Source organism: Sebastes fasciatus, chromosome 20 (genome assembly GCF_043250625.1).
Source record: "Sebastes fasciatus isolate fSebFas1 chromosome 20, fSebFas1.pri, whole genome shotgun sequence".
In the NCBI taxonomy this organism is placed as follows: Eukaryota; Metazoa; Chordata; class Actinopteri; order Perciformes; family Sebastidae; genus Sebastes; species Sebastes fasciatus.
The window spans coordinates 7,475,072-7,489,566 of NC_133814.1; the positions used below are offsets into that span (position 1 = coordinate 7,475,072).

The 14,495-nt window shown below is 39.8% G+C and overlaps 2 protein-coding genes across 2 annotated transcripts in view; both read right to left on the minus strand.

The window, feature by feature from the left end:
- Positions 1 to 14,495, minus strand: part of LOC141758888 (sulfotransferase 2B1-like) — a 326,098-nt gene that overhangs the window by 200,772 nt on the left and 110,831 nt on the right. The window lies entirely within an intron of this gene.
- The window catches only part of LOC141758884 (Na(+)/H(+) exchange regulatory cofactor NHE-RF1-like), a 28,741-nt gene that overhangs the window by 12,790 nt on the left and 1,456 nt on the right, over positions 1 to 14,495 (minus strand). The window lies entirely within an intron of this gene.

Sequence of the window (14,495 nt, forward strand, 5' to 3'; positions counted from 1 at the left end):
AGAGGTCGTAATTCCCTCTCTAATATCTATTTTTATTGTTGTGAAAACATCTCCTTCAAACAACTGTATTTAAACAGATTTCTCGCCAAAAACAAAATTTTACAAGATTACATTTCAACACATCATGACACTTCCGCCTAATTCTCATTTTTACTGAGGAGAGCTTGAACGCATCATAATAAATGATTAGCTATTGGCTCCGCAGGACTGTGCTGCCCACCAGCTGCTAACAGTTAATATTCACAAGCTTTCCTCCTGCTGATGTCAACATAAATTTGTATTTCACAAAGTAGGGTTATCAGAGAAACAAAATAGAATGGGTCGCCCCCCTGCCCCCGGGAGCCGTGGTACTGCATGTACAGAATTTTTCAACTTGGTATCAGTTCTCATGACATCCCTAATATAATTCAGATGGGTGAGTTATATATAAATTGACTTTTTTTCCCTCTTTCTTTTTGACATTCCTAACGTTTCATCTATTTATGTCTTTTCTTGGTGTAATTTGGCTTCCATATCCATGTGAGAAAACACAGCCTCGAACCCTTTAACAGCTAGCGTGTGCATAAAACAGTGACAGGCGTGAACATCTGAGGCTCTGATAAGAAAAAAATTTCTCCACCCGCCCGTTGCATTTCATCTGATAAAAACCCCAGCTATCTGCAACATCCTCAGCTATCAGCAACTATTTGTGAATGATTAGTGATCATTTAAGATCAACCACTGCAACCTCAGCATTAACTCAAGACATACGCGCACCTGCTCCTCCACTCAAAAAAGTGGATTATGCATTGATCCAAGGGTTTATACTGTATGAAGTCCGGGTGGTTGATGATTGCTGAAACATTCAGAGTGAGTCAGTGTGATCATGGGAGGACCTTTGGATGGTATCACACATTTATGACAAAGCCCACATAACCAGTGGCTGTTAATGAAGATGATAAGGATGATATAACAGGTGAGGTGCAAAGTGCACTACTGGAATGCTGTACGCTACAATTTTCTCATGTTGTAAACAGAGTATATACACATGTATGCCTCCTTCTGGGCCATGTATGTTTGTATATATACTTAAAAATATCTAGAAATACATATCACGGTACATCTTGCAAACTGCAGCCAATCATGTTGCAAATTTCTATGTAATCTGTGGCATTTAGTGTGAAGAAGACTTTTTCCCCCCTAACTTTTAAGGCAGGTTCCACCCATATATGGCACCAAGCCTGGTGATAAGCTGCAATAAGCAACATTTTTTATATCTAAAGTCGATTAAATGACTCAAGGGCGTAGGTTTTGTTTCAACATTGGGGAGGACACATGTTAAGCAGGAGGTGTCCTCCCCTCTGCATTCTGGTGAATTTCTGCATCAATTTATGATGTTTATGTAAAAGAAGGATCGGGTATCGGTGACGATGGGGCCGATCTATTAAATTCAGTTCTATGTTTATATACTATATACTGGAATTTTAATTCCTGTTTAAGTTTTGACTAACTTGTTGCTGTTTTTACCAAGTTGCTGGTGTACAATTTATTATTTTAATAATAAATAACAATTCACTAAATTTATTAGGGATGCACCAATCCAACTTTTTCAGACCCGATACCGATACCAATACCTGGGCTTTGGGTATCGGCCGATACCAGTGTTTGATTAATAAGCTGTATGCCTCACTGTGAGGAAGTGACTGGGATCATTCTTCTATGTGTAAGGCAACATCAGGCTTGACTTAAACATTGCTTTCTTAACTTTGTAATACAAAATGTAACAAAAAAATAAATTATTTATTTATTATTAAAATAATAAATCATACACCAGTTACTTGTTTAAAAAAAAATCTGAGGCCTTATCAGCCCGATATCTGATCCGGTATCGGTGCATCCCTAAAATGTATATCTATGTATTCATTAGTAACATTTTGTTTTACATGTTAGGAAATATGTTGAAGTCAAGTAATCAGCCGACACCCAAAGCCCAGGTATCACCACCAGTATCGGCACTGAAAAAGTTGAATCGATGCATCCCTATTGGAGAAGCAGCTGTGTGCTGCTCTTCATTGGAGTTGGAAAACTGCAACAAACTGAACAACAGTTCTGATCGGGTATAAATCTCACCATTGTGTGGCTTATTGTCCACACATAAGTAACTTCACCACCTCCCTCAGCTTTCCAGTGGGAAGCATCCTGGTAATAGAGAGACAGTTCCAAACAGAGCAAAGCTGTCTCTAACCCGAGGGGGAACGCAGAGACAGCGACACAGAGCTACCACATACTACTCTGGCATAATACAAATGTCAAGGACCGCCTTTTTTTCACCTATGTAACATTGCAAAAATAAGGCACATCCTGTCTCAAAACAACATGCAGAAAAGCTAGTCCATGCATGTGTTAATTCAGTTGATCCAGAATGCTGCGGCACGTGTACTGACAAGAACCAGGAGAAGAGATCATATTTCTCCCGTTAGCTAGAGGTGTCCAGAGATAAGATTGCCGCATTTCTGTCTTTTTACTCATACTTTGGCTTCGTCTCTCTGCAATGCAATATGAAGAAGAAGACTTTTGGAGCAGGTGGCAGAGAGACACAGGGCACAGACGTCTCCGTAAATCTCTCCATCACCAGCATCACTAAATCATAACGCATGCATTTCAAGTGACATTTGAGTACTACTTTCTGATTTTCAGGTTGTTTTTTTTCCTGTCTGTTGCATAGCATGTACAGGAAAACCACATTGTCAGCAGAGCCACGCATAGAAAAACAGTGCAGTGATGGCAGGTGCTGTACAATATGATAATGACATCACTGGGTAAAGTCCGAATTCAGTCGCACATACCAATTTTCAGTAAAACTAAAAATCAGACTCAACTCTACTCGGCTAACAGCTTAACAGACGGGTTTGGCTGTTTGTGGAAGATGGGTATCCATCATTATTGTTTTGTTTGTTTGTCTCCTTGTACACCTTAAATATAAGATCATTTTAATATTGAGGAAAATGAAAGAAATACATTTAACTTATTATTTAATTCAATTCATATTTAATTGAATTATTTTAAATCCACAGAGCACCTTTTGGCTAAAAGCATCTGTGTACATATATGCATGTTATACTGGGGTTTGGGTGGCTCGGGGTACCATGACAAAAAAATAAAATTGAAGGGGTGCTGTGGTCTAAAAACTGGCGAAGTTAGAGGAAGAATACACGTGTGACTACGTCCGGTTTTCAAAATAAGGTGTTAACAAAGGGAACTGTATATACAAAATACATATATGGAAATAAGATTGATTGGATTATATTCACCAAAAGTATAAAACATTACATGTCCCTTATAAATTAAAAAGAAAATACCACTAATTTGTGACAGAAATTAATTTATTCTTTGATTTTTGGGTTGCTGGAAAATTAAAAAAAAAAAATAATGCCTGACAATGACTGATATATCTGACTCCAGGACATCTCTTTTTAATTTTTAATTTATTTAGATATTTTCAAAAGTAAAAGTCCCTAGAAGTGTATGATTCAACTTTTTTCCTATGTTCTACCGTTAAAAAAGTTACTAAAAAATCGCAATAAATCGTAATATTGAATCCCAACACTCAAAAATTGCAATACATATTGAATCGGCATCCAAGTATCGTGATGGTATCGAATCGGGAGATAGGTGTATCGTCCCAGCCTTACTAGCTATAGCCAGCCCAGCTAGCTCGACTACCACAAAGATATTAGCATTAGAACAGTGAAAACTACAGGTGATGATCTGAAAGTATACCATTAGTCAGCAGTGGCATATGCAAAAAAAAACAACAACAGTGGCATCACAATTGGCATCATGCCAATTTCAATCGAGCAATCATGTGAAACCTCTGCAGAGAGGTTACAGGTCAGCCAGAGTAGCAGGTCTGGCTGCAGGCTCAGTGGAAGCCCCTTTGTACCAACACAGAAACAACATCTGGTCTGCGATCTGCCACAAACAGCCACAGTGTGAACGCAGGATTAGCCTAGTTTCAGTGCAATGGTACAAGAGGCAGCAGGCAGTCATTGTAAACATCCCCCTAAGCTTGTTGAACATCAGAGGTTAATGGTTTTACGGCTTGCTGTAGTTAAACATCAGATCCTGCACTCCGACCCGGTGTCACATAAGGAGAGCTGATTTGTTAGGAGGACCTTGAACTGAGGGTGAAAACACTAAACAGTGCGATGTGAAACCTTTATGGCCATCTCTGGGCACAGTTCCACAGAGAGAACATGCTGGAAGTTTTCACAAAGTATACTGGAAGAATGAATCGAGCCATTTCTGTTGAACCGCCCTTACAGGTTGCATGTGTTGTGTTACACTCTTGAACCTTAGAGCCCTTCTCACACCAGCCTCTTGAACTAATTAACTTGAAAAGAGTCCAGGGATTGCTACAGTCCACCTCTTTGGCAGGAGTTGTGCAATGGACTTGTGCAATGAACGGTTCCTCGCTAAATCTAACAGAACATAGAATTGGGACTGGTTAGCAAACCTCAGTTTTTTGGTACTGACCGACATGTGCCCATAGCACGGGTATCGAAAGTGGTAAGGTGTCGAAAGTTGGCATTGGATTGACTTATATTGATTGATTTAGGGGGATCGATTAGCAGAAATGGAATTTAATATTCACAACTATGTTTTCATTAGCGTGTAATTGAAAAACATGAATAAAGTCTGGCAGCCCTAACTACTACTACCACCATCTATCTATTAAGGTAAACTAATTACATTTAGGATAAAAAAGTAACTATTGTGTAACGCATGACAAACAAGCCAGCCTAAATCTGACTCATTTTCTGTAGTAAAAAAACAAACAAACAAAGATTGCTGGCACAATACTCTGCAAAATAATCCTCTCTAGAACTCTGTTCATGTGTGTTTCAGCTAAAGGTTGCAGTAAATACATCACGTTGAGTAAAGCAGTCAGTTGTATTTTGGTGCGTGACGTCCAATCTGTCCAATCTGTCCAAACCGTTTAGCCACGTAGGCCCTAATGGCCGACTGTGTGCTCGCCTCATGAACACGGTAACATCGAGCTATGTGTTTATTGCTGGAGGAAGTTATTAGCTTACATAATCAACACAAACTACACAGAACTGCCACTACATGTAGCATTATGGTTATCATTAACAGGCTGAGACATAAAAACAAACAATGTAGCTTCGGCACTATAGCAACTCGCTACAGGGACAGGAAGTGGTCTCCTCACAGCTTCCACCCCTTCAGCTAACAACTCGTCTGCTGACAGAGGAACCTGATGTGTGCGCGTGTGTGTGTGTATGTATGAAACTTGTATGTTTGTATTGCGTGAGTGTGTGTGGTTACAGAAGAGGCCTCTCTACCAACAAAATATGCAACTGAAAAATTTGTTCATCTTCATATACCACTCAGCAACTCAGGCCTCTGATCAGAGAATAAGAGTCAGCACTAAACCACAGAAATCATCTTTTCATCCACAGAGAAACAAAGTGTTCATTTTGTTAGCTATTTTAGATTTAGTCTTAGACTTTAGACGAAAATGTTTATTAGTTTTAGTCACATTTTAATCATTTTTATCCTTAATAGTTTCAGTCTGATTTTAGTCGACGAAATGTCATTACATTTTACAAGGGCTGTCAAAAGATTAATATATTTAATCTCAATTAATCACACATTTTTTATCTGTTCAAAATGTACCTTAAAAGGGAGCTCTGTCAAGTATTTAATACTCTTATCAACATGGGAGTGGACTTATATGCTGCTTTATGCAAATGTATGTATATATTCATTAGTGGAAATCAATTAACAACACAAAACAATGACAAATATTGTCCAGAAACCCTCACAGGTGCTGCATTACCAGAAAAAATATGCTCAAATCATAACATGGCAAACTGCAGCCCAACAGGCAACAGCAGCTGTCAGTGTGCTGACTTGACTATGACTTGCCCCAAACTGCATGTGATTATCATAAAAACCTTGTATCGATTTTTAATTAATAGTTTTCATGCGAAGATTAACTGAGTCAATACTTTATTTCATTTGCAAAGAGATGTGCCCTCTCAGTGTACTGTATGTGTCCTCTTAAAGCAGTGCTATGATGCTGGATGTTACAGAGACTGATGAATACAAATGCAAATCCCATTGTTCTGTTCTTATTGCATAAAAAAAGTTAACTTTTTTCACTCAGATTTTATGCAGATGATGGTGTGTTCTTTATACTATGACAGTTTCCCTAAAATTAGATTTAAAAAAACACAATATATCGCCTTGCTTACAGTATCGCAATATATAGAATCGTAACCCCTGTATCATGATATGTATTGTATCTCCGAATCTGCCCAATACACAGCCCTGATATCTTGAGGTCAGAGGTCAAGGGACCCCTTTGAAAATGGCCATGACAGTTTTTCCTCGTCAAAATGTTAGCGCAAGTTTGGAGCATTATTCAACCTCCTTCATGACAAGCTAGTATGACATGGTTGTACCAACGGATTTATTAGGTTTTGTAGTTTCATATGATGCCAGTAGCTTTAAAACTGAGCCCGCTACAACCTAAAATTCGCAATTTGCGTTAATGCTTTAAAGAAATTAGTGACGTTACGCGTTAGTATCACGTTAACTTTGACAGCCCTACATTTTAGTCGAGTTTTAGTTGTTACTTTTAGTCAAAGGTTTTTCTCTTTTTTGACGGCTATTTTTTTTTAAGTTATTCTAGTTTTTTAATTTAATTTGCACAATGCAAAAATATGCTTTCATCAATCAACAAACCTGAACCTAACCCAACCTGCAAACTTTATAGCATTATAGTAGCACAATTGTCAGGACTGAGGTCTTAGAGAGGAAGTACAGAGACAGACTGAGCGCCGCCACCGCCGCAGCACGAGAGGGGAAGAGAAGGTGGAAGGTGAAATGGTAAAATGTTTTTGTTTTTTTATGCCACATTTTAGTCTCGTGTTTTTTTTTCAGTATTACATGTTGGATATTGTCACCGTTAGTGTTCAATGACGTCGGTGCCGTCTCTCATCGTCAGAATCTGTTTTTTACTTATAACATCTTTTTTTTTTCTTAAATTTAGCTTCACAAAGCTTAACTTTGACACCATAACAGAGTGTATTAAAAGGAATGGTGACAAAAATGATCTGTACCAACTGTCAGATCATATTATATTTTTATTTCCCCAGACACATCCCCCCTCCCTTATCTCTGCGCATATAATCATTTCAATCTGTCTGGTCATGCTGAATTCTCAATTTAGCAGCTGCTGACTGATCAGAGCTGAAAGCAGGCTGAGCCCAAAGCTTGAGGTATATGTAACGTAGTATGAAGGCACTCAAGAGTTTGAGAGGAGGAGAGACTTCAAAGACACGTTCCTAATTACTCGAACCAAATGTAATTATAATCCCTGTCATGCCAAAGACCCCCCATTAAATCTTGATGGATCTGCGGGCTTTCGTTGGACGGCTTAACTTCACGGTCCAGTCCGAGCCGGAGGAGGGGACAACATGATCACAGCGTGATGGCTCAGAGTCTCCTGTCATCTCCATGTCAGAGACATGTCCTTGGTTAACCTCAAGAGGAAAATGCTGAAGAACGAATGAATGGCTACGGCACATTTAGTCTATTGCTGAGAATAAAAGGACTTCATGGGAAGCTTGGGCAACCAACAGGCTATTTTGTATCCGTGTGTGTTTATTTAGACTGCGTCACTAAGAAAACAGTGTGGATCTCAGTCAGATGACGCCAACGGCTCTTTTATGGAGTTTGTTTTGGATGGCAGCCCATATAAAGAACCATGTGATGGCAGGTTGCTCCCTCAGGCAATGCCACCAATATTTGGACTGAGTAACAAAACTGAAACTCAACTGTTTAAAACTATTTCTTAAACACGAGCATAATGTACTCCATTCAAAATATTACACTCTTCTGTGAAGATTTTTCTGATGATGGGAATTAAATAATAATAAAAAAATTGGGAGTGACAATAAGGGATAAACAAACAAAAAAATAGGTCACAAAATCAGTGCTGTCGATGCTATGTAATCAAGACACACGGTTAATGAAATAAAAAAATAAATGGTTTGGCTTGAACTCCAAATAGACACCGTTTATCAACTGTAGTACGCGTGGATGGCCTGGCAGTCAGGTGTCCAGTCATCAGTGGAAAATGTGACACTTTATTTAAAAAGCATCTCCATCAGATGACCACCTCAGATACAAAAACTATAATGATGATGATTTTGACCAAGCATTTACGAGCAGCCTGCATCGTACTAGCACCAAAGAACGTATAGTATGTTGCTAAGAAGTGAAAGTCAATTGGTCTTTCCATTGCGACGTCAGCGCCCAGCAGCAGAGATACGCTTCCGCCATTTTGGACTGAAAGTGACTACCGGACGCAAGTAAAACGTCCGCCTACATCCATGGCCACAGGCTCATTCAGTCCAAAATGGCAGCAGCGCTGCCGCAGTGCCATCTAGCGGCGGAGATTCGTCTCTTTGCTTTTATACTCTTCGCTAGCACTTCCAACAGCCTTTCAGCACATATATGGTAATGATGCTAATTACAGCCAAATCTCCAGACTAGCTACTGAGTGGACCGTTAGGTGAGATTGTATTAGTCAAAACAGTAACTGAAAAATACCCATCAAATTACCCTGGAGCCCACAGTGATGTCTTCAAAGATCGCTTGTTTTGACCAACCAACAGTCCAAAATGTAAAGATATTCAATTTACTATAATATTAAACAGCAACAATCCTCACATTTGAGAGGCTGGAACCAGCATATGTTTGTCATTTTTGCTTGATAAATGACTAAATCAATTATCAAAATAGGCTATTGACTAGAGCGGACTGATAAATCGGCCAGGCCTATATTAGCTATAGCACATTTATCGGTACTGGCTATATAAGCCGGCCGATAAGTAAATTGCATTGCAAAAATGCTACAGATAGTTTAGAAACAATGCTGCCATCACAGTCTGTACAATATAAAAAATTCACAGGTTTATATTCATCTGTAAAATATCCTGTTAATAATTATGTTTCTTCCTTGTCCCTTGTCAATGATAAACGCTGAAATATCAATATTGGTGTTAAAACTCCAGCATTGGCTAAGCTATCTGGTCGATTAATCGACTTTCAGCACAATAAAAACTGCAAATGCTTCAATATTACACGGAGACTAAATATTTTATTGCGTCTTCTGTACTTTATTGAAGAAGTCAGATCCAAGCCCGTCTCAAACCTATTGCTGTTATATTACAACTACATACATTCTATCGATGGAATAAACTTGAGCAACTGCAGCTACATTGAGCAACACAACGGTAATCTTGATTTATAGCTTTCTCTTCTCTTGAATCAATAAAGCACGCAGATTAATTGTTCTTTCCCAGGCTTATATGAGCTGAGAGATAAGAGACGTTGTGAAACACTGAAAACGAAATGATCCGCTGGAAAGATGAGAGCTGCCTCGCGGCCTTCATTCTCTGACTGAGGTTCAAAGTCTTAAGATTTGTTAACTGCTAATGGGGAGCACACAGGTTGTAAAAAGTCCAAACACAATGAGTCCGTAACCACTAACCAATGAATTGTCGGAAGTGAATTGCCACATATTTTGGTCAAGAAGCTCATTATATTAAACCTTACCTCAACACTTTTACCACCCATTCATTTAGGACCCTATTACTTCATCATTTGTTTGACATTTTCACATCTACAAGTACAGAACAAATCGCCGTTTAATCTTGTGGCCGGCCCCCTCTTGCCCACACCCACACACACACCCACACATACTCTCACTTCCCTGCAGCCCTATTGACAGTGTGTGTTAAGTGAGGGTGTAGGTATTTCAGGGTCAGCGTGGCCTCCTTGTTGAGGCGTGAGAGTCCTCTCTCCTTTCCTCCCTGGCCCACAAGCCTTTCTCCCCATGCAAACACTGTGGACAAAGCCTCTTTCTGCTGCTGGGGATCTCTATGGTGACCGAGAGAAGGCCCTCGGTGTGGCGGAGGTCCGAGTTGCCGGAGGCCAGGATGTTACCATAATATGATGACATGCTCATTCACTTCATGCTTTTATCTCTAGGAAAAAGCAATCTCAGAAGTATTAGATATCCAAGTCTTTGCCAAGACCACCACCGTGAGGATTTTGCTTAATTTAGTGTGAAAAAAAAGTTTGGTGATTGAGCCCTTGGACTGCGATACCAAGTCCAACTAAAGGCAATCACGTGAAAGGAACTATTGTAACCACGATTGTGCTCAGCAGGGCTGGTTTCACGTCATCACTGGCCGGCCCACTCAAGTGTATCCCACTGAGAGGCCGGTATCAGAGGCCAGTAGAAGACCATCAGTCAGGCTCTGCCAAGTTTCCCACTGGAGGTTTGCAGCATCCCAGCCAGCCAGCCAGCCTGGACTGTTCACTTTACCGGAGGTCAGAGTATTAGTGACGGAGCATGAGCCACCTACATAGAATGAGACAGAGATCTGGACATCCCATTTATAACAGCGGAACAGGGGTGAAATGTAGTCGATCCATTTAGGTGTGGATTTGAGTCATATCAGTTGGATTCGAGTCAGAGAATCAACAACTGCTGACTTTGTTCGACATTTTAAGTTGCACAAAGGAGAAAGTTGAGGCTAGTGTTAGCTAGCTCTTAGCCTAATGTTAGCTACTTAGGAGCTAGCCTTAAGTAGTTAACTCTTGACACAGTCGGTGCAGTATCGAAATCTTTGCATCCAAGCTTTGGTAGCCTAAATAGGAATGTTAATAATTAACCGTTTGATTGATTAATACTATTGGTTAAACAGTTAAAATAAATATTAAACATTAAATAAAAAGCTGAGAAGGAAAACTCAGAGGAGCGGCTTGTCACTTCAAGGAGAATAACTGGTCCACCTTAAGTGAGTCTGCGCCACATGTGTTGCTAGCTTTGGGGCTAACCCCCGTCACTTTAAATCAGCAGAGCTTGGATTGGGTCTTGAGGAGTTTAAGCATTTATTCACCGACAAACTGCACACACACACACACACACACACACACACACACACTGCACTGCTACGTTCACAGCGGCTGCTGCAGTAACCCTTCCGGACGGGTGAACTGGGAACTCTGTTGTCTGTTTTGCTCATACGCTTCAGCTGGTGATAAATGATGGACTTAACCTGTTTGTGCATCGGCTTATCGTTGCAGCGGGGTGGGTTGTTAAGCACTGAAACCACAAGACTGCTGCATGCAACGCACTAATCTTATCAAGCAAAAAAGGTAATTTTCTATCATTGTAAAGGCCCGGTCACAAGTTCATCCATACATCCACGTGCAATAGGTGGAGCAGGGTCATATACAAGTGGATAGTGCAGCACAGCTAATAGGCCGTGTGTGAATTTGTGTCCAATTTCACCAAGGTTGAACTTCACACGAAAGATTTGCTCTTATTTATACTGCAGATCTGCTGACCTCAGCAATTTCCCTGAAATGAATTTATCTCAGAGATTTCATTGGATTATATACTGGTGTGACTATGCTTCTGCAAATAAACACATTAGCGTGCCATCCAACTTCCTGTTGGGAGGAGGGCTTGAAATGAAAAAGACATGGAAAATGTCATACAAGTTATCATTTTCCCCAAAGCATTTGCTTGGCAGCAATGGTCCGTGTGATGTCAACTTTGTCATCCGCCCATTGTTTGTGAGGGTCTACATTTATGACCATGGGACTGAACAAGCCAACTGCCAATGCAGACACCCAATTTAGCATCACAATAATCACAGAACCACATGTGTGTCCACTGTCCATGTCCCTTTTAAACCTTTAATGATTTATCAATTAACCAAAACAGTGATAGAATAATCAATAATGAAAATAACCATTAAGGCGATTAATTTGCATGTCAATATATTTTTTCAAACTGTTGTTTTTGTCACGAGTACTTCATATAGAACGTGAATATAACGCGGTGAAAAAGCAACACTTTTTTTCAGAATGAGGTCAATTTTTCTGAGCTTTCGCACCGCGAATAAAGGCATCAACCAATCGCGTTTTGCGGAATAGGTTGGATTTCGCCTATATTTATGAAACTACAACATGGAGGCTCCGTAGTCCGAACCAAGACAGCAAATTACATTACTCCTTTCAATCTTGACAAAGATCAGCGCAGACCAGATCCACTCCTTCCGTTCTTACCTTTCACAATAAAAGCCCTAAACATACAATATTTGCAGGCGAGTATTTCGCATTTTCGTGTAGTTTACTCATCACGCCCCCGGTGTATAAAAAGCCCTCAGTTCCAGCCCTAGCTATTTAAGGATTTACAATGTAATCCAGGAAAGACACTGAATCACTACCAGTGCATTCATGTTGTTTTGTAGCCAATCGTTGACTCCTACTTACTGCGGGGGCCAAGTCTAAAAATAACCTAGTATCCTATTGTTTTTGTAAGCCCCAAATAAAAACCACTTCCTTTCTCAGAGCAGATAAACACCTCCACAATTAGGCTATTTTGCATGTTTGTTACACAACATGTAAAAATCAGGGCCCAGACTTTGCACTGGCTAATAACAGTTATGTAACTACTAAATCCTACCAGGTTTACAACAACTTCGAAGAAAAACCTTGCAAAATATTTTCGTAACAGACAACAAAAGCCTGGTCTTTCAAAGAGGCAGGATTGTGGTAATCCAAGAAAGAAACGCATGTCAAAGCAAAATGTTGACGTAGTGTAGAGTGACAAACAGGGCGTCAGACCATTAGCATTGTTGCTAATTACCATTAACCAAAGCTCATTCAAAAAAATCTGAAATTGTGGCGCACCTTCATCCAACACTCACGTGTAGACGCTCTGGGCGTGTGCAATAGAAGCACTATTTTTATCCTATTATGCAATTCATACCTCTATGAGATAATAATAAGAGCGTAAAAAATGATGCTCTGTCTCGCTGACATGCATCATATGACAAAGCCTCTGGTCCGACTCGCCAAACCTGACGGGGAAATTCCGAGACAGGAAGCTGAGAGACTGACGGGAGTTTCTGTGGCAAAGAGTCTATTGAACAGGAATGAGTAGAGGCCTGGCATATTTCACTGTGCTGTGTCACCTTTCTGGCTTAGTTTACAGCCTTTCACTGGCTACTTAATAGGGGATCTATTTCTACATAGCCTTTGCAGCTCAGAGGCTGGCCTCAGATCAGATATAAGAGATATAAGCTCGGGGCACTGCAAATAACATGGACTGAATAGTAGGGGTGGAAAAAAAAATTCACCTAGAATGTCAGAATCGATATATTTGCTTCATTTGAGTCTATGCGGAGGAAGAAGGAAGTCACCGCTTTTATTGTTGTGGTCTGAGTAACGTGATATCATATCCGTATCCGTTGCCAAAATAGACAACAGACAAAAATTGCAATAAATCGTAATATTGAATCTCAATACTTGTACAATCGCAATACTTAAAAATTGCAATATATCAAATCGGCACCAAAGTATCGTGATAGTATCAAATCGGGAGACATTTTTTAGAAATCTTACTAAATTATGATACTACAGTGATGTGCTGATGCAATATTGCATGATATTCACAGGTCAAGAGGTTAACAGCTGACCTTAAGACCGACTGTTCTAAAGATTTAGAGGCTTTTGCCTCATAATGTTTGCTTGATACATTTAGTCAGGAATATATAATATAATATAACTAGGGCTGTCAAAGTTAACGCGATCGCGATAATGCAAATTTGTTTTAACGCCACTCATTTCTTTAACGCATTAAAACAACTCGCAATTTTTAGGTTGTAAAGGGCTCATATGAAAGTAGAAAAACCTGAGGAATCCATTGGTACCAACCATGTCATACTAGCTTGTTGCTAAGGAGGATAAATAACGCTCCAAACCGACGCTAAAGTTTGGCGAGGAAAAACTGGCATGGCCGTTTTCAAAGGGTCCGTTGACCTCTGACCTCAAGATATGTGAATGAAAATGGGTTCTATGGGTACCCACGAGTCTTCACTTTACAGACATGCCCACTTTATGATAATCACATGCAGTTTGGGGGCAAGTTATTGTCAAGTCAGCACACTGACACACTGACAGCTGTTGTTGCCTGTTGGGCTGCAGTTTGCCATGCTATAATTTGACCATATTTTTTATGCTAAATGCAGTACCTGTGAGGGATCCTGGACAATATCTGTCATTGTTCTGTGTTGTTAATTGACTTTCAATAATAAATATATACATACATTTGCATAAAGCAGCATATTTGTCCACTCCCATGTTGATAAAACTGTTAAATACTTGACAAATCTCCCTTTTAAAAGGTACATTTTGAACAGATACAATTATTGTGGGATTAATCGCGATTAACTACGGACAATCATGCGATTAATCCCGAATAAATATTTGAATGGATTGACAGCCCTAGATGCAACATAAAAGCAAGTGGCCTTTGAGTTGAGGGTGTTTTGTAACACACTGATCCAAAAGGCCAAGAAAATATTTCCAGGGTCAAGTTTCTTAATTGATTTTCA